The sequence below is a fragment of the Strigops habroptila genome, chromosome 2 (assembly GCF_004027225.2).
Source record: "Strigops habroptila isolate Jane chromosome 2, bStrHab1.2.pri, whole genome shotgun sequence".
Classification (NCBI taxonomy): Eukaryota; Metazoa; Chordata; class Aves; order Psittaciformes; family Psittacidae; genus Strigops; species Strigops habroptila.
In genome coordinates, this window is record NC_044278.2 from 14,327,333 (window position 1) to 14,345,553 (window position 18,221).

The 18,221-nt window shown below is 38.6% G+C and overlaps 1 long non-coding RNA gene across 6 annotated transcripts in view; it reads left to right on the forward strand.

The window, feature by feature from the left end:
* LOC115601598 overlaps positions 1-18,221 on the forward strand; it is a 54,060-nt gene that overhangs the window by 17,749 nt on the left and 18,090 nt on the right. For all 6 annotated transcript variants that reach the window (XR_003989411.1, XR_003989413.1, XR_003989414.1 and 3 more), the window contains exon 4: positions 502-588. This is a non-coding gene — a long non-coding RNA (uncharacterized LOC115601598). The remainder of the gene's footprint in view (positions 1-501; positions 589-18,221) is intronic.

Consider the following 18,221-nt stretch of genomic DNA (forward strand, 5'->3'; position numbering starts at 1 on the left):
AGAAATTAAAATCCAATGATAATCTTGCTGTAAAAGATGAAGATATGTTCCCATTGATAGTGGAAAAAATACTTAGGGATTCTTCCTGAGTTTAAAAAGCAGTGATAATAAAAGCATAACTTTCTATGTGCTTTCAGCTGCTGGAGACCAAGATGGGAGCACTAAAATTGACAGAGCTCACAGATAATATTTTATGAAAGAAAAAAGGTTATTTTTCAAGTTCTGAGTCATTTGGTGCAAGCTAGAGGAATGAAATTCAGCTGCCTTAAAAACATGTTACAGAAAATGTTGACAGTGCGTTGTTATTTCCCATCAGGCTTCAGGTTAATTATGTCCAAATCATATTTATATTCTATTACTTGAAATAAACCACATGTTTATAAAACAAGATTCAAGGTGCAAACCCTGTCACTAATATAGTTAGTGAAGATGAATCTGATGGCTGAATTTGTGTGACCTTCTTGCTAGTGTTTTATTTTTACATATAGTTATTTACTTCAGGCATGGCGAAAGGAGTGCGACATATTATGCTGACAAAGGCTGAAGCCTCATTTCTGCTCCTGCATTTCCATGGATTTCAAGAACTTGGTAAGAACAGATTCATTTAACTCCCTGTAGCTGCTCCCTGGATTTCAGTACAAATGCCGGTCATAAGGCATAATGTTGCATTCAAAATGGGGCTCTGCTACAAACCTCTCTTTGGCCTGAAGTTAGTCAAAATCTCTGTTTAAATTTTCATTTTTAAAAAACTACATAGTGAAAATGTGAGGGTTTGTCACACTACATAGTGAAAACCTTTTTTTTTTTTTAACCTTCAAAAACCTTGACCAGTTGATTTCTAACCTTTTAAAGCCCAGAATTTTCATTGAATTCACATAAGCTTTAAGCCTGCTGGTAACTGTACAGTATTCTGGCCTTGGGATAGTGTGATAATATCCCAAGGTTGAGGGTAAGAGAAAGAAATAGCAAGTTCCCTGAAATGGGATCCAGTTAAGGTGACTTGTTAGCTCTGAAAAGAACTGGTTTTTAGGTTTTTTAATTTAAGGGACATCTACACTTCTCAAATAACAACTCTCCAGTTTGTTTTGGGGTTCTTATTTCATGGCTGTCTACACTGAATAAATGCTATTTTGCTCCTTTCCCACCAAATCACCTCCAAAGTTTGAAATGTAAGCAGAACCAGCACAATTTTTCTTCCACCTACTGAAGAGATGAATTTAGAATAGTACTGATCAGTTAGCAGATTTAGCTCTGCTGTTCATGTGACATAGATGTAGTCCAGGTCTTCCGTGATCCAATGGACACCAATTCTACCTAATGAACCAAAACAGAGCCATTGCTTCTAAAATAGAATCTCTTTTTCTGAGCCAGTATCATTATAACATTTGGCTGTGACAGATGATAATTTCTTTTAACAAGAACTACTGGGAAGTTTAATCTTTCACTCACTGTGACAGTATGTTGCAAATGCCATATGTTTTCTGGAAGAAAGTTGGCAAAGTGCATGCTGTGTTTCCTGTAAGGTTGCACTTTCACTGATTTTACTAGAAAGTTGCATGGGAGACCTGAAGGTAGCAAGCTTCTGTTTGGTTGTACCTTTTGTTTCTTTGCTTTTGTTAAACGATACATAGCATACACAGAGTATCCCGCTAGCCAAACTAAAAGTGTGTTGAAAGACAAGACACTTTATTATTACTGAAAAGAGAAACAAGTCTAGGTCATCTACTTATAGCAGATGTTGTACGTACCTGACTCATTTATCTTGCAGGAAGCACTCAACAAGGGTCTCACATAATTTTTAGCCCAGTATAGGGTTAGCTGAAGGTACTATTCTAAGAAGCTACTGAAATTACAGCATAGAGAATAATAGGCTTAAATAGGAAAAGCTTTCAGCACCTTAAACCTGTCAGATTTTGAGAAGTAAAATAATTTTCAGTTTTAAATAATCAGCACAACATTTAATGTGTTCAAAATATTTTAGTTATTTTCTCGAAGTCTTTAAAATGGCTACCTTAAAAGTCGAACATAAAACCTTCAACAAGATGACTGAATGTTAGGAAATGGACATCGGTATAATTTTTGGTCAGTGATACCTTCAAAAAATCACAACTTTTACTAAAAAAAACCATATTGGTTTTGAAGATGAGGTTGCTGATTTATTGAGGTATCATGCTGTTTGTATTTTATACTGAAATGTCACTTAAATTGGATCCAGTATTAACAAACTTGTTTTCCAGCACAATCTGAACCCTAGAAAGTCAATTTCAACAGTTCGTCAAAGAGTAAGGACATCCTATACTTTATATGCTGTAAGAATCTGCATGTCAAACTGACCTGCCTGATTCTGGTTCATATTTATTTTCTACAGTATGGGAATAAACTGTCAAGATCAGTTTGATCAGCATTTTAGCAAAATTGCTAAATTTACCTCGTATTCTTTTTTGTGTGTTTTGGTACAACACACAACCTAGTCATTTGGGGAGGCATTTCCAATCTGTCCTTAAGTAAAGCTAGCAGAATAGTATCTCAGCACTTAATGTCCCTTCTCACAATTACAGATATATTACAAGAAGTATTAAGTAAGTATCTATCAAAAGCCCCCATTTCTTCAAGTGCTAGAAACTCAGAATACAATTGCTGCCTTTTTTGTTTCACCCATGTATCTGGACACTTTTATGGGAAACAAATCCTAGGTGGGAGAAAAAAAATTACAGATACGCTCAATACATGTACATTTTCTCCTTTCCATTTAAAAGTTGATTTGACACCTTTCTGCTTAGCACATGGGGAGAACTACAAACAAGAGAAGTGGGATTTTGATTGTCATGTTTATAGTCTTCTCAGGGCAGACGCTGTTCAAACTAGTACAGGGAAGGGGTTTTTTTGCCAGATTAAGACCTAAAAATAAATAAATAGTGATAGTAACAACTATGATAATAATAAAAATAACTAAAAAAGCAAAACACCCCTCCACAACTCTGAACCCCAGTTTTGTAGTAGAAGGAGATGTATGAATCCTGATCTGGTAGTTCTGGGGTTTCCTTTCAAATTTTAATCTTAAGGAGTATGCATTCTATTTACAGTCTTGCTTTTAATATTGACAGTAGAAAATGAATGGCTTTTTAAATAGGCATAAATATAGTCTTTTTTTTTTATTCAGGAAGGAGCATGCTTTTATTTGTTCTTTGATTAAATGTAGTCAGTACAACATCAGCAGTTGGATTAAAAATACCCAATGCACTCTACCCTGATATGTGGAGATAATCAAGCTTGAGGACCTTGGCCTTCATTCCAGAAGCCAGTTACAGTAGAACAAATATGTTTCCTGAAGACCTCTAGTTTATGACAGGGTAGATCCACAAAAGAAATTGGGTGCCTAAATTTCTAGTATAATATTAACAATTCCTGCTTTGCTATCACCTCCCCCTGGACTCTGCACTACAGTCTTCAGGGCTTAATGTTACAGTTTCTAAGACCAGAAAATCCACTTCTGGGCAGATATGCTGAAAGTGGTGACAGAAGAGAAAGTCCATGTTCCCACAAATCGTGATGAGTCTGGGAATCTCAATACCAACTATATTTCTGAATACATCAAGATCCGTAAACTTGGTGTCCCTTTTTCTGTCTTATCAGAGGAGCTGAGCAGATAGGGATCCTCAGAACTGCCCACTGGACTAGTCTTTGCACAAAAATCTGGTCTCCTGTTTCAAGTCCTGTGCTGGTATCTGCAACATGTTGATAGCCCTTTAGGCAGACCCACCAACAGAGCTCAACTCATCTGCACCCAGGATGACAGCTCTAGTCATTGATTGATAACTGCATTCAGTTTGCTATGATATCTTTTGGGGTGTGGGCTGGCAGGATCTCAGGAGCAGTTCCCCAGATGAGTATCAATCTAGGTCACTTAGCTTTTGAAGTATAAATGCTGTCTTTAAAGTATAACACATTTCTCAGCATAAATTTCACTTTAATAATTGAATAACAGGTGCTGAACGATCTGGTTACATCACACAGACAGCTGAATTAGGCTAAAAATAGCTGCTAAAGAAGAAAATGGCATAAGGAGGGGAAGAAAGATGAGAATTAGCCTCTCAGATGGAAATTGTGCTTTTAAATTAGATGCATGATAGAGGATGACAGAAAAGTGATAGAAGCAGCAATCCTTGCTCACATTCCTGTGGACTTCAAAGGAACTTTTCCCCATGTGAGAACTGCAGGATCAGACATCCTATCTGTACTTGTTTCTTTCAGCATCTGGCTCTTACATGTGTTGTCAGGAGAGCTTTTCTCACCATATGGGACTTGTGAAACGTATTTAAAGCCCTTGGTAATGTTCAGTCCATTGCCTACTTGGTTGGGCATTCCTTACACCTTTCTAAAAAGTGCCCCTGCAGAGCAAAGTTTAATTTGCACTTTAACGTGGGAAAAGAAGTCTTTCTTTTATAGAACATTTTTTTTTTTTTACAGTATTTGCCTCTTACAGCAGCTTTTAAAAGGTAAAACAAAACAAAAAAAACCTGGCATGCCCCATGCTGCCTCAAAAGAACTAGAGCATGTCCTTTCACTTACTGCCCTCAGACTGGGGCTCTTCCGTTTCCAAACCTCACTCAACAGCCTGAAGCTAAAATGGTTTTCTTTGGAAAGCCTGCAAAACTTCATCCCTTTCAGGTCATGGGATGCGGAATTACTTTTGGGCTGCTCTTTCAAACTGCGGAAAAGAGATTAACCATTCTCTCTTCACGTCTACGTGTCTGGAGAAAGATGAATCAGCTGCCATTAAAGATATAAATCGCAGAATCATAGAATCAATGTTGCTGTATAAAAATATATCTTATGTTGCTCTGTAATGAGGATCTGATTTCATCTATATCCTCTAGTTATTCTAAATGCTTGTTTAGATTTTGTGCCAGTGCATAGCCTGACTCAAAGGCCTTTTTTGTATGTTTTCCATTGCTACGTTAACATTGGAGAAGAGGACTGGTGAGTCCTGGAGAAGGCTAAGATGAATGTTATCTGTAAGGCACTTGGATCACTTCTCCATCACTATTTTCTACAACACTTAATTTCTTCTGTGTGATGCTGAGAACACTCCATGTCAGGCTGGGGCAGGTGGTAAGACCAGTATTCACAAACTCATCTTTGTGTCCTACATACAACGTGGTACACATTCTCACTAGTGATGACAAGGTCCAGTGCATAATTTATATGTCTGGATTTTGGACTCAAGGTCTTGACTGGCATTCTTGTCCCACCGAAGCTGAATAACATTGACCACCACAAACTCCAGGGTAGGAAGAGCAGTGGCTCTCTGATCCTGTTTGAAAACAACATATTCTAAGTACTTACATTATTTTTAGATGAATATAGTAATTATTTTTAGATTAATATAATAATATATAGATATGGTGAGAATGTGAATATACAGTTTTGTGTGCTAATCAAAACATGCAGAATCATCCATTTAAGCCACTTTTCTCTCTACTGAATCTTGTAATTCTGAGAAGTGGATAGAAGTTGACAAGTTTGTTGTTCTTGAATGGTCATGGTGCGCATGTACCAGCGTTATCTGAAGGTGGTGTGTTGATAGCTCGGGTTTAGTTTAATGGAATGTTTTTGAGGGAGAAGTCCTAATTCTCCTGTTCTAATTGCTAGAAGTAGCTTTGGTAAAAAAACGTTCTGATAGCTTTAGGCTATGCTGAGCAGGAAGTACCCTTATGCGATAATAAATGTTTTAATTCTGTTGCTGGTGGTTGTTTAGGGGGTGGGCTTAATTACAGCAGATATGCCAAATATTTAAATGCTCTGTGCATTTATTCCCTTGCTATAATGCATGGTTTCCTTTAAAAGATAACATCGGTCATTGTCACTGCTCCTGTTTTGTGAAGATCTGTAAATAGAGCTGCAGAACTGTGGTGTTTTATTAGCAGACTCTTCTGCAGACTGGAGCACCTAAGCATCTCCAGTAATCTTTTCTTTCCGTTTATCCTCTGGCATTCTACTGATCTAGTTTAGATATTACCTCTGCCCCAAGTAATTTGAGATGCTGAGGGTGAAAATCATGACAGAAGACTCAAAAGAAATCATTTGGTTAAACCTCTAGGTGGCCATCAAAAAATCTTGTTTCAAATGCCTTTCCACTGTGCAAAAAAGAACAGAACTTCATTGTGACATTCAGCTTTGATCAAATGTCATATCTGGGATTCCTTCTGCACAGCAGTGTTTTTATAATAAGAGCTATCATACGACTGCAGCTAATGCTTTAAACTAGCATTAAATGAAAGTCTGTGAGCTGGGATGCCTTTCACAGTGGATAGCATATCTTGCCATTCCCTGGAAGAGGGAAGTTTTAACCTAACAGTACCTTCGTAGGGTTTTGGCACCATCTAGACATAAGTTCCTTCTGACATAGACTTCCTCTGTGGCCCTGAATGAGTCTCAAGCTGCCTTGATTTTCTCTAGACCTGTTTAGCTTTAAAATAGAGATAATATTTTTCTCTTGAGGAGAATACAGTTGAGATAAATCGGGATTATTTTTGTAAAACTTCAGAATCCATGACTTCAACAACATGATACAAATTTACCTGTGATTTTAGTCTTCTGTTAAATGAAAACATGAGATACTTTACTTCTCTCGTGTCTTTTTTGTTAAATTGTATACCCTCGTTCATACTAATCATTCTTGCCCTGCTTCAAAGATAACAGAGGGAATCCGTTGTGTTTTTTAACAGGCAGCCTCAGCATTGATGTCTATCCTGGTTTCAGCTGGGATAGAGTTAATTTTCTTCCTGGTAGCTGATACAGTGCTGTGTTTTGGCTTTGGTCTGAGAATAATGTTGGTAACACACTGATGTTTTAGTTGTTGTTAAGTAGTGCTTATTGTAAAGCAAGGACTTAGTTTCTCATGCTCTGCCAGTGAGTGAGGAAGGGCAAAAGTAGTTGGGAGTGAGCATAGCCAGGACAGCCGATCTGATCTAGCCAAAGGGATATTCCACACCATGGCACATCATGCCCTGTATATAAGGTGGGGGGAGTTACCATGAAGGGACCAATCGCTGCTCGGGTCGGGCTGGGTATTGGTCAGCGAGTGGTGAGCAATTGTATTGTGCATCACTTGAGTTTATTGGGTTTTTTTTTCCTTTCCCTTTTCAGTTTTATATTCTCTCCTCTTGCTATTTCCCTTATCATTAGTATTACTAGTGGTAGTAGTAGTAGTTTTATGTTGTACTTTAGTTATTGGACTGTTCTTATCTCAACCCATGGGGTTTACATTCTTTCAATTCTCCACTCCGTCCTGCCCAGTGCAGGGTGGGGAAAGGGAGATGGTGAGCGGGCGGCTGTGCGGTGCTGAGTTACCAGCTGGGTTTAAACCATGGCAGTAATACATCCTAAAGCTGAGGAGGAGGATAGCACTGTAGCAGGCAGCCAGAGAAGAGAAATTGAGGGTGGTTTCTGCTCATTCATTGAGAGAATTACATCTAGAAGGGGCGTGGCTGTTTGTGGCTTGCCTTCAGCATGTGAACTGATCCATTTATGGTCTTTTGGACCACAGTTTTGACTTCTTTTGTCTAACAGTCAGGGGCCTGTGCACTTCAGACTTCGCTATTCTCATACGTTGTTTCCAAGGTAACATATTTTTAGTCCACAGATCCCAGTTTTGATAAATGAAACTGTCATGCCCTTTTTGTTTCTTTCTTGGTTTTCTCTTTTAAGACTTAGCGTTCCTGGGGTTCCAGAGATGTACTGAAATTATAAAGCCATACTGTCTTCCAGAGATTGCATTAGCATGCAAAGCAGACTTTGCCTTGAAACGATATTCTCTCTGAATCAGTACTGTAAGGAATGACTGTGATCCAGTTTTCTTGGATGCATACTGAGATAGCTTCTTCCCATTGACCTCAGTGGGCTTCAAAAAGAGCACATGTAGAAAGACATTGGCCATCTGCAAGGGTGTGGGTTTAAATGCAGGTTTTATCAGATGATGAGCTGTCTTTTTGAAGTGGTGGTATTGCTGAAGATAAGATGTAAGACAAATGCTTTAGTTTACAGTTTAGTGTAGTCCAGCGGCAAATCAGTATCATAAATAGTAACTGTAGTTTCTAGAGCCATTTTTCCATTTTCCCAGTTCATCCTGGTAGCCACCTATAGATCTAGAGATCGCAGTAGAGTAACAGTAGATACACTAAACTGGAGTCACTTGCCGGATACAGAATTTTCAACTTTGCTCACAAAACTGACACACACCTCTGCCATCACTCTGTCATTCCTTCCTTTTTTTTTCACGACTTGCAGCCAATGTGAAGCAAGAAGTGCATTTTATTTTATTTCGCCCTAATGACATTTGAATAGATTAGCCTCCAGACAGTTACTGTTGCCATACCTTCTGGCACACTGGAAACACTTTACTATGGGAGATCAAATGTGTGTCTAAATTCACTAACCAGTTAATTCTAAATTAGGAAATAAAATCTGACAGTAGAAATTGGAAGAGTATTGAGCAAATGATCTTTAAAAAATGTAGGGGATAAATTTACATACGCTATCAAACATATGGAGAAGAATCAAGAAAATGATTGCAGGACGTCTATACTAATTACAGCTAGTTTTGCTTTATACTGAAAGCCATGACATGGGGAGATAAGGAAGAGCTGGAGTTTGTTGTTCTGACAAGATTAGTCTTTTTCTGGAAAAACATCTAACTGCCTGTATGCATATGGTCAAAAAGAGAAAAGATAAATCATTAGTGCTTCCATAGGATATTCAGCCTCAGGATCTCCTAGTGTTTTTCAAGCTTTAATTAATTCTTGCATTACTTTGGCAAGATGGAAAATAAAATACTGTCTCCAGATTGCCGCATCATCTGTAATTACAGTATCTCCTCCAAGGCTGCATACCAAAACTGTTCCCGAGTCAGTAGCTGACCCCAGACTTTCTAACAGAGTTCCTGCTCTAACAACCAGCGAAGCTCCCACAGCAATAGCAAAACAAAATTAAAAGTCGTGCAGATGTCTGGTTGCACTTCATCAAAACAGAGCACAGAACCTACAAAATGTGGGACGTGAATAAACTGCTCTCAAGGCCACTGGCATCTGCATTTGTAAATTCTACTCCAGACTCCATTATAAAATTTAATATTTTAAAGCGATTTAAAGCTCTGGACTTCAGGTTTGAATTCCTCTGTAGAATACATAAAATTGTCTATTTTGTGGGATGGTGATAAAGAAGATTGCATTGTTTTCATTGTCAGCTACCTATAACTTTCTCAGCTGCGAGATCAGGCTATAAAGCTGTGGTTGTTACTTTATTTTTAAAATGCTTTCAGAGCTAAAAAAACCCCCCAAACCCCAAAAAGCAAAAACCAGGTGAAATTTTATTAGTATAACATTTATTGTTTCAGTTTCTTTCACTTACTACTCCCTTTCAAATCATCAGGGGCTCAGACTCTTGCTGATTAGCATTCAGACATGATATTCATTATATTTTGAGGCTGAATTCTGGCAGTAGGTGTACATGCTAAAATTATGAGCTTTGTTCTAATGAAGAATTGACTCCAGCTGCAATGTGTATGAAATACTCCCAATTCCTTACTCAGCTAATCATAACATGCTTTGACAGAACTGTGTTTCACAGGACTGAGATGTGGTCTTGGTACACCAAGACCTATAAAGCAAAGCAGTCCTGGTGGGGACCCGTATATTTCAGACAAAGGTGGCAAAATATATTCCTTTTTGTTCTTCATAGATGTTCCTGCACTGATGCCAACCAATGCATAAAACAATGACACCACCAATATGACATTTTTTGTGGAGTTGTATGATTTCATACCTTTTTCCTTGCTCTTACTTACACTACAGGTTTTTTAAATAGATCTCATTTTACACTGTTGTTTTCCCTTAACTGCTTACTGGCACAATAGCATAAAATCTGTAATAAGGTCTTATGAATTTTAGATCTGATGGCACCTGGCAAGCACCTAGAGTGAGAGAATTTTCTGAATGATAATGATCAACATTTTTATCACACAAACCTCAGTCAAATTAGCTATTTCAGGCTTATGGAATTTTTCACAGATGCTTCCATCATTACATCTCACCTTGCTCCTGTAAATACCAGTGTGGAGTTTGGGTGGAAGGCAAGCCTTGACCCACCATGAGCTAACCTTCTCAGCGGAAATGACAAGATTTTATTCCTTGGTGGGCTACTCCCCTCTCTCTCTCTGCCTTTTCAACTGAAGCTGCCGCTGGGACCTTTTCCACAAAGTAGTTTTCATGTGAGTGCTGAGCAGCATTACAGACATTTCAGAATTAATAAATTGACCTGTTGTATTTGCTGCTGTCCTGTAAACCAAAGGCATGAACTCATCTGGAACTATACGGTCCCTCTCCATTCCCTGCAAGCACGTTTTCTAGAATAATGCCTACAAATGTAACTAATTAATAACTACTGAATTTGATTTCTTTCCTCTTGCTTCTGTTTCACCTTTCAGAAATGTAGGTAATGACAGCAGAACACAGAGAAAGTAAGTGTGCTTCTAGTGGAGCAGAGAAAGGCTAAATCTCTTCCTCTGTGTTAACTTTCAGCATCTACCTCCCAAGTTAAAACCTTTTGTATTGTGTGAAAACAGGCTTTAGGTTCCATTTCTGTCATCCTCTGCTGCCATACCATGGAGAAGTTGTGTTCTCTTTCACCAGACTCATGGTCTTCATTATGACTGTCACTTAAGTAATTTATTGAAATTAATACAGTCACTCCTCTATCACCTTATTTAAAGAGAAGACTGGTTGTAAGAGGAGCTGTTGCAGCTGAAGTGCAAAAACTCTTTTAAGTTCTCTACTCTTTCTGAACCAGTGAGGAGATCCAGGGTCTGTATGCTGCTCACCTGGGAGCTGGTGCCATTTTGTGATTACAACAGCCAACCTAATGACTGAATAAGGTCCTTTCCTAAGAAGGGGTTAGTGTCAAAGGACAGGTGTTGTTAGTCTGTAATTAAAACCACGCCTTTTTGCAAAAGTATGGATTTAAACCTAAAAGTCACTAGCATTCAGGCCTTTGTAAAAGCCCAGGTAAGAGAACTTGGCAGCACTGCTCATCTTTTGCATACACCACAGCTGCTTTCTCTTTAGGTTGCTGCTGCTTGCAGAGGTTTTGGAAAGTACTTTGAACATTGTTTTCATGTGTAGGCAACTGATATTGATTGCTTATACAAAATACATTAACAGAGATGTATATTCCTAAACCCGCTGTGTAATTGTTGCTTTTAAATTGGGAATTCATTCAGGGAAGTTGTAATTTTCCTAAATCCAGCAGAGACCAACCACAACATGTGAGAGATATTGCCTCCTTTCTAAGAAGGCAATTCTACCCTTAGTTTGTCAGTACTTGATGATTAATTTTTAAATATAATTTAAGTGGACGATTCCCTGGGGTGTCAGCAAGGTTTTATCTGTGATATCTGTTGTCCCTTCTATTTCTGCTTGTGTAATCTGTAGTGTGTTTTCACGTATTTCTTCCCACTAATGTACTCTTTAGATATGCCTCTTTAGGCAGGACACTTGAAAACGTGGAGGATGTGCCAGTGGGTTGGCAGAATCAGGTATCTGCACAATGTTGTTTTTATGTTAATCTGAAGTTTGACAAACATTCTGTTTGTATTTATTAGTGCCTTTGTGTGATAAAACGCATCTGTACATATGCGCATATTCTTGGCTAAATGAAGTACAGAGTAAAGGTAGGAATGGTGTCAGATTTTTTTTAATGTAATGTGCAGTATTCTATAGCTAAAAAAATATAAACATTTCCTTTACAATGCACTAACAACTGAATACTCTACCGGGGAGAGAAGCGGGTACATACATGTGCATTATGTTAAGAGATACGCCCTCATGTCTCTTCTATTTCAAGCTCAAGGTAAAAATCAGTCCCCAAATTGCTAACATTCAGGCACACAGCAATTGCTGTACTAAGTCAAAGCAATCAGGTGACTTACACAGTGTAGGTGGGTTCAGATGCTGGAGAGGCAGGTATTAGCTTTTCATAAAAGATAAATTCCCCAGTAACATAACGTTGAGGATTGGGAAAGAGCAGACTTTAATTAGTTTATAGTCTGAAATAACTCCCCTGTAAACTAAATAGCAGACGTCCTTCCATGCCTGTGATAATTTTCATTGTTCATCCTTGAACATGTATCTATTTCCAATACAGTTTCTTTAAGAAAGGTGAGTGAAGTGAACAGAATATTTGTAATGAGACTACCATTGATATGATACAACTTTACAGTAGTCTTATTACTGTTCTTGAATCTGTTCTTTGGTGGTTACCAGGCAGGTGTACGTGCCTTGGGATGTTGCACTCTGCAGACTGGGCCCCTGCAAGAATCCAGATTTAAAAGTAAAAATTTAAAACTGCTCTTCAACCTTTTTATTTAAATCACGGTAATTCTGCCATTTGGCTCACCCTGCAGTCCCACAGGCTCATAGATGGGAGAAGGAACAGGAGTGACTGACTGGAAGCTGTGGGGGAAGGAACAATAAATGGAAGGAACACAAAGGGAAAGTAGTTTTTAAGCTGAAGAAACATGGAACCCCCTGCAAACAGGCTTATTTCCTGATTAAAGTTTTCGTGAAACTGAATTATTCATCTGCCTAATCAGCTGCTTTGATGATGTCAGAATGTTTCCCAAGTTTTTAATTAACATCAGTTAGAGAAAGAGACATGTTAACTGTGGATGAGGTGAGGGATAGAAACGAAAGCTTGGAGGAGACAGGTGTGGCCAGAATTACTGCTCTTGGGGAAGTCTCTGTTCCTGAAGGCTCTGAGGAACAAAAAGAGCAGCCTCAGGGAAATTTTGCTGCCTAGTTAAGTATCAGTTGTTTGCTGAATGCTGATAGCTTCTGCTTGTTATTGAAGGCAGTATCAGTGTAATTACACTTGTTACTGGGTGTTTCTTTCCCTTTCATATTCGTCTTGAGTATAGCAATGCTCACCTCTCCATTACTCATTTACAAATTAATAATTGGGTGGGAATGGTCTAGTATGCATGCTTGTGAAAAATGGGCAAGTGGGAGTAGTTGCACTGTGCATCCATACTTAGGTCTATAAAACAATAAAATTAACTTCCATAAATTCAAATGTCAGCTTATTGCTGGGCATTTCGGGGTAGAGAAAAGTTTAGTCCAGCCTAAAAATGTGGAAAAAACTAAGTGATGCTGAGTGAAGCACCCAACAAGAAATTTGAGAAACGAAACTACAGAGAACTCGGTGGGTGATACTTCCCTACTCATCAGCAGCATTTTTAAACAGAACTTTGCAGGACAAGGGAAGAGGAAGGTTGTGGAGAAGGTGGGGAAAAAGAGTAAAACGCTGATTTGGAAGACTTGATAGGCAATGGGAACTTTCTTCCCCTGGGCCAGAGTTCATTGGCTGTAATCCCAAATCAGTGTTCCTCCATTTGAGAGACATTCAGGAGTTCGTTAGCTGCCACCTTCTGCTAGAAGATATCACCTAATCAGAATTTGCAGTCCGTGCTCAGGAACCCTGGATTTTAGGCAACACCAATTTATCGTTCCTGAGGGATGAAGAGATTATTATCCCTGCTGTACTTGGGCCACAACTCAAATGTCTCCTCAAGGCTGGTGCAGCTGATGACCTTGGCCTGAAGACCTTTTACCCTAGGCATTTCTCAGATGCTGTCAGCATTCCCAGTTTTCATTGGATCATCTCCTTCAGCAGCTCCAGCACCATATTTTGTCTGTTGGACAGAATCAGTGAGTTACAGATTTCCTTTGCTGAATATTTTCACTGAGCCTTTACCCACAGAAGACAGGCTTGTCCTCGCCTCCCTGGTCTCACAAGGCTCTGTGCCCTCCCACTGGTGATCAGGGTATTGCTTTCTGCATGCAAAATAAAAGTGATTCTCTGGCCAATTCATTTTTAAACAGGAATGCAAAAGCAGCATTGCTTTAAAAATACGTTTGTGTAGTGGGTTTTGTGGTTTGTTTCTTTTTTAACCAAAACTCCCCAATTCTTGCATAATGTAGCGGCAAAGGAGTCCTGGCCTCTCTTCTGGCTCTTGAAAAAGGTAATTAGGAGAGGAAAGGAAGGAAGGATGAAAAGAGGTTTGAGTGTGTAATGAGGAGGAAATCTTGATGTACATTTAGGTGTAGGAAAGGAAGCTTGTAGCAATGATCCAGGTCATGGTCACAGGGGAGAGAAGTTCCAGTCTAAAGAAGCCAAAAGTTCCTTTCTCTGGGAGGGGGTTCAGACTAAAAATTGCTGCTACTTGCACAACCAAGGGCTTCCCTCTGTACCTCTCTGATATCTCATAGGGACCATGGGAGCTAAGGCTCACCCTAGGACCACACAGGGGGTACTGAGTTTCATCAGGAGAACACAGCATTGAGAGCACTGGGGACCTCATTGCCATGTGGGGGATGCCAAAAAGAGTTACATTTCCCTGGCGATTGCATCTCCTCACCGTTTAATTTTGCCTTAACAGATCAGCTCTGTAGTAAGGCACAGTTTGTCTTCTAGAATGGTGTACTTAAAGCAAGGGTAAATCTGATTATCTCGGTTCGGTCTAATAGTTTCAAGCTCCAGAAAACAAATTGGGTTTTATTGCTATTATGGGTGTATTTTGGCAAATTGTCTCTTTCTTTTCTTAAAAACTGTATTGTACTATAAAGTCTGATGAAAGTGAAGTGGAGTTATATATAAAGTTATGTGTGAAGGTTTAAAATCATTTATTAAAAAACGCAATTTGAGCATGTTGAGATATTTAGGGCTTTTTGTATTCATGATTATTTTATGTGTAGCTTGCTGTTACGTAAAATACAAAAGTAGCCTGTGGGGAATTAATTCAGAGCTTAAAGGCGCTAGAGGAAGACACACTCTTATCATATGAGCTAAGATGCTCGTTATTTGGAGATACTGTTATATCAGGGAGGCAGGCTTACAGCCATGCATACTGCTCAGTGGCCAAATGACAGTGCTGGCCCTGTTCTTCCCAGGCATGGCAGGAGTTAAAGATGAATTCTCCTCTTCCTCTCCAAAGCTGGCCGATGCAGGTTAACAATCTTCTTCAACCTTTCTGTGTTACCACAAGACTGTGTTATTCACCCCGAAAATACAGTTTTTAACATTAGTGTTAGGCACCATGTCTAGTTTGTAGCTAAGAAAAACCTAAAGACTTTCTTCACCTCTAGCTTAACCCATTTTGAAGTAAAACTGCAAGAGTGATTCAAGTCTCACTGGTTTCCAAATGAAGTGCCGTAACCCCAACAGCACGGTAGCACCTATGTGGAATTCACAAGCTAGGCAGAAATTGAGCTCATGGCTCAATCCTGCCAAGAGGATTGAAAACTTAGAGGTAAAATGGGAAAGGAAGGTTGCTGGAGAAACTGCTTGACATGATAGTCATTTTCATCAACTATGATAATTTTCATTAACATTATTGAACAGGAATTACAGACCTTATTTTCAAACGTCTGTTTCCGTATAGGCAATTTATTTTATTTATTTCCAATACATTATTTATTCTACCTTGCATCCTATCTCGTTTTATTTCATCTCATTATTGGATGCCCAGTTACTTTTATTAAATATTAATAACTATCTTTTAATTTATCCTGTAATTTGGTTACAGAAGAGCAATGCAGTGGTTTTTGAGTTTCCGAGGGACAATATTTCTGTGTAGTGATGGAGGAATCTGAATGGCAGTGCATCTATCTCAACGAGTATCAGACCCGGGCCGACAGCACACCCATTGTCCTGCCACTCTTATCCTGTGGAGGTAGAAGATAATTTGTAGAGCTGTGTGAAAATATCGAAACAGATAAAAGGCTACCCTCCACATTTCATACATCCGGGAGGGGTGTTCATGTGGGAACCAGCATATTTGAGACAGAAATAACAACTGTTCAGGCAGAACCAGTGTATTTCAGCTTTGGAGATGAGTCTCCCTTTCCAGGGTTTTTCCGAGGCTTCTGTGCCAGGGTTTGAGCATCAGGCGCTCAGGTCACAGGCAATCTGCCTGACACTGTCTGAAAATGAGGAATATCTGTGGCATGTTGAGCTGACATTCAAAATCCATTTTATTGTAGGACTTCAGCACTCCAGCAGTGTTACTAGAAGCACTAACTGCAGATGAGCCACTATTTACTGAGGATAGCCTTGCGACTCAAACAGCAGGAGGGTCTCTGCTGTGTCTCAAGATGTTTAGGGTGGGCTTTTGGGGGTTTCCTGGCCTCCAATCATTGATTTGCTTATTAGGCAAGAAGACAGTAAATGTACTCCCTGGCTCAATGACAAAAGAAACATTTCATACTGACTTTCCGCTCTTGTTTTTTTTTTAGCTTAGATCATGGCTACTCAGAATACCCTCAAGCACTGATGTATGTGTGCAGTCAAGGATATTGTCACCTCATCAATAGAATGAGGAGGGACATTAAATGTTATAACATGTCATTCTGAATCAACTTTAAAATCTCTTGTTTTGGGACAAGCTGTAAAGTGATTATTCATTCTAGATAGGAGTCAGTGCAGATTTATTCTTGTCCTTTTCCTAAAAATGATTGATAGTAAGATTTATTTTTTTTTAAGCTGCCCAGAGGGATTGAGAATATTTATCCTTTGGGTGAGGTTGATGCCTCTGACCAAGTCTGTGAAGTTTGTTAATGTGTGCAGTGTACTAAATCAAGTTTGCCTTAGACCTCACTCTGCTTTGCAAATTAAAAACAAATAAATAACGCCCTCCATCTTCTTGGACTAAGACATTTCAGTATTTTCCCCTTTAATTAAAAGATGTGTAGTTCAAATGGCAGCTTTGTACTTGAGAATGTGGTGTTGTATGGTGACCATGCAGGGACAATGCTTTTTGTTCAGAAATAAACATGGTTCTGCCATCTGCCGCTCAGAGTTGTCTTAAAAAAAACCCCAGCAGGCAGCACTTAGAAGATAAGGATTTTTCCTGTTGTATACATACTCAAACAGACATGCCTTTTAGTTCTGGACATAGGTTCCCAGTGCTCTATGTTAATAAATTAACCACCTGTTTCAGAAAGATTTAAAAGACTTTGCTGAGCTTAATTTAAATCAATCCTGCCTATGTAAAATTTATCTATTTTTATTTTATCTACAATAGTTCTGAAGGTTGTAAAGGACAAGAAGAGATCAGAATTTATGAGTTAAAGGAGGAAATTGGTGAACTGAAAGATTGTAATTACTGATGGAATAGAGGATTGATCATTTGCTTTCAGGGTAATCATTCAAATCCACCCTAAGATGCTCAATTGCAGATATATACATGAGTGTTTATATATATATGTATGTATGTATTAATTTTTATTCAGCTGAGTAACCCTGGTGCTTATAATTATTCATGTGCACAGAAGTACTCAAATATATGTTGGGAAATTAATGGCCTAAGTCTGTATTTTGTGGAAATTGTTACAATTTGATTCATAATAGAGCATACTGGTATACAGGTATTTACAGAAATTGGCAGAGCTAAAATATTGGTGCCAGTAGGGCAGCTGTTAACACAGCTGGAATTAAACAAGGATTTCCCCCATTTTCCCAAACAAGCACGGAAAGCAAACTCTTATCAGCTTCAGTTCATTGGAAAGCTGGCACTCTGTTGACTACTGTCCCTTGCACTGCCAAATGCTGTCTTGTCACCTTTTTTTCTCTCACCTGTAGCTACCTCTTGTCCCTCTGCCTATCTGTACACTGTGATTTCTTTAGGGCAGACAATGTCTTTTTCTTATATGCTTGTGCATAATCCCAGTCCATTAACAATCCTGAAACACATGTTAAATAACATTCAGTATCAGAGGAGATCTAGGACCACAAGCTAATACTATCTACAGTATTGGTGATCCTATAATTAAATGGGTCACTGATTTAATGTAGTTTGTTTTATATTTATTACAATTTTAGTAATATCATTGCTAATACAAGTATGGGAATAAGGAATTTTCATTCAAGTATAGCTATCAAAACTGTTTACAGTTCAATCTCTGTTGAAATGGCTGATTTATGTCCTCTCTTTATTTTACTTCAAAGTGGTTTAGATGCCACCTGAGATTAGAGAGAAAGAATTAAAAAAGAAAAAAAAAAAGGAAAAGCAGAAATTGAAACTCCTCAAAGAAAGAGGCTTTTTCAGAAAAATTATGCTCGTTTCTGTGGTAAACATTTAAACTTTTGGTTATTCTTTAAACTGAATCTCT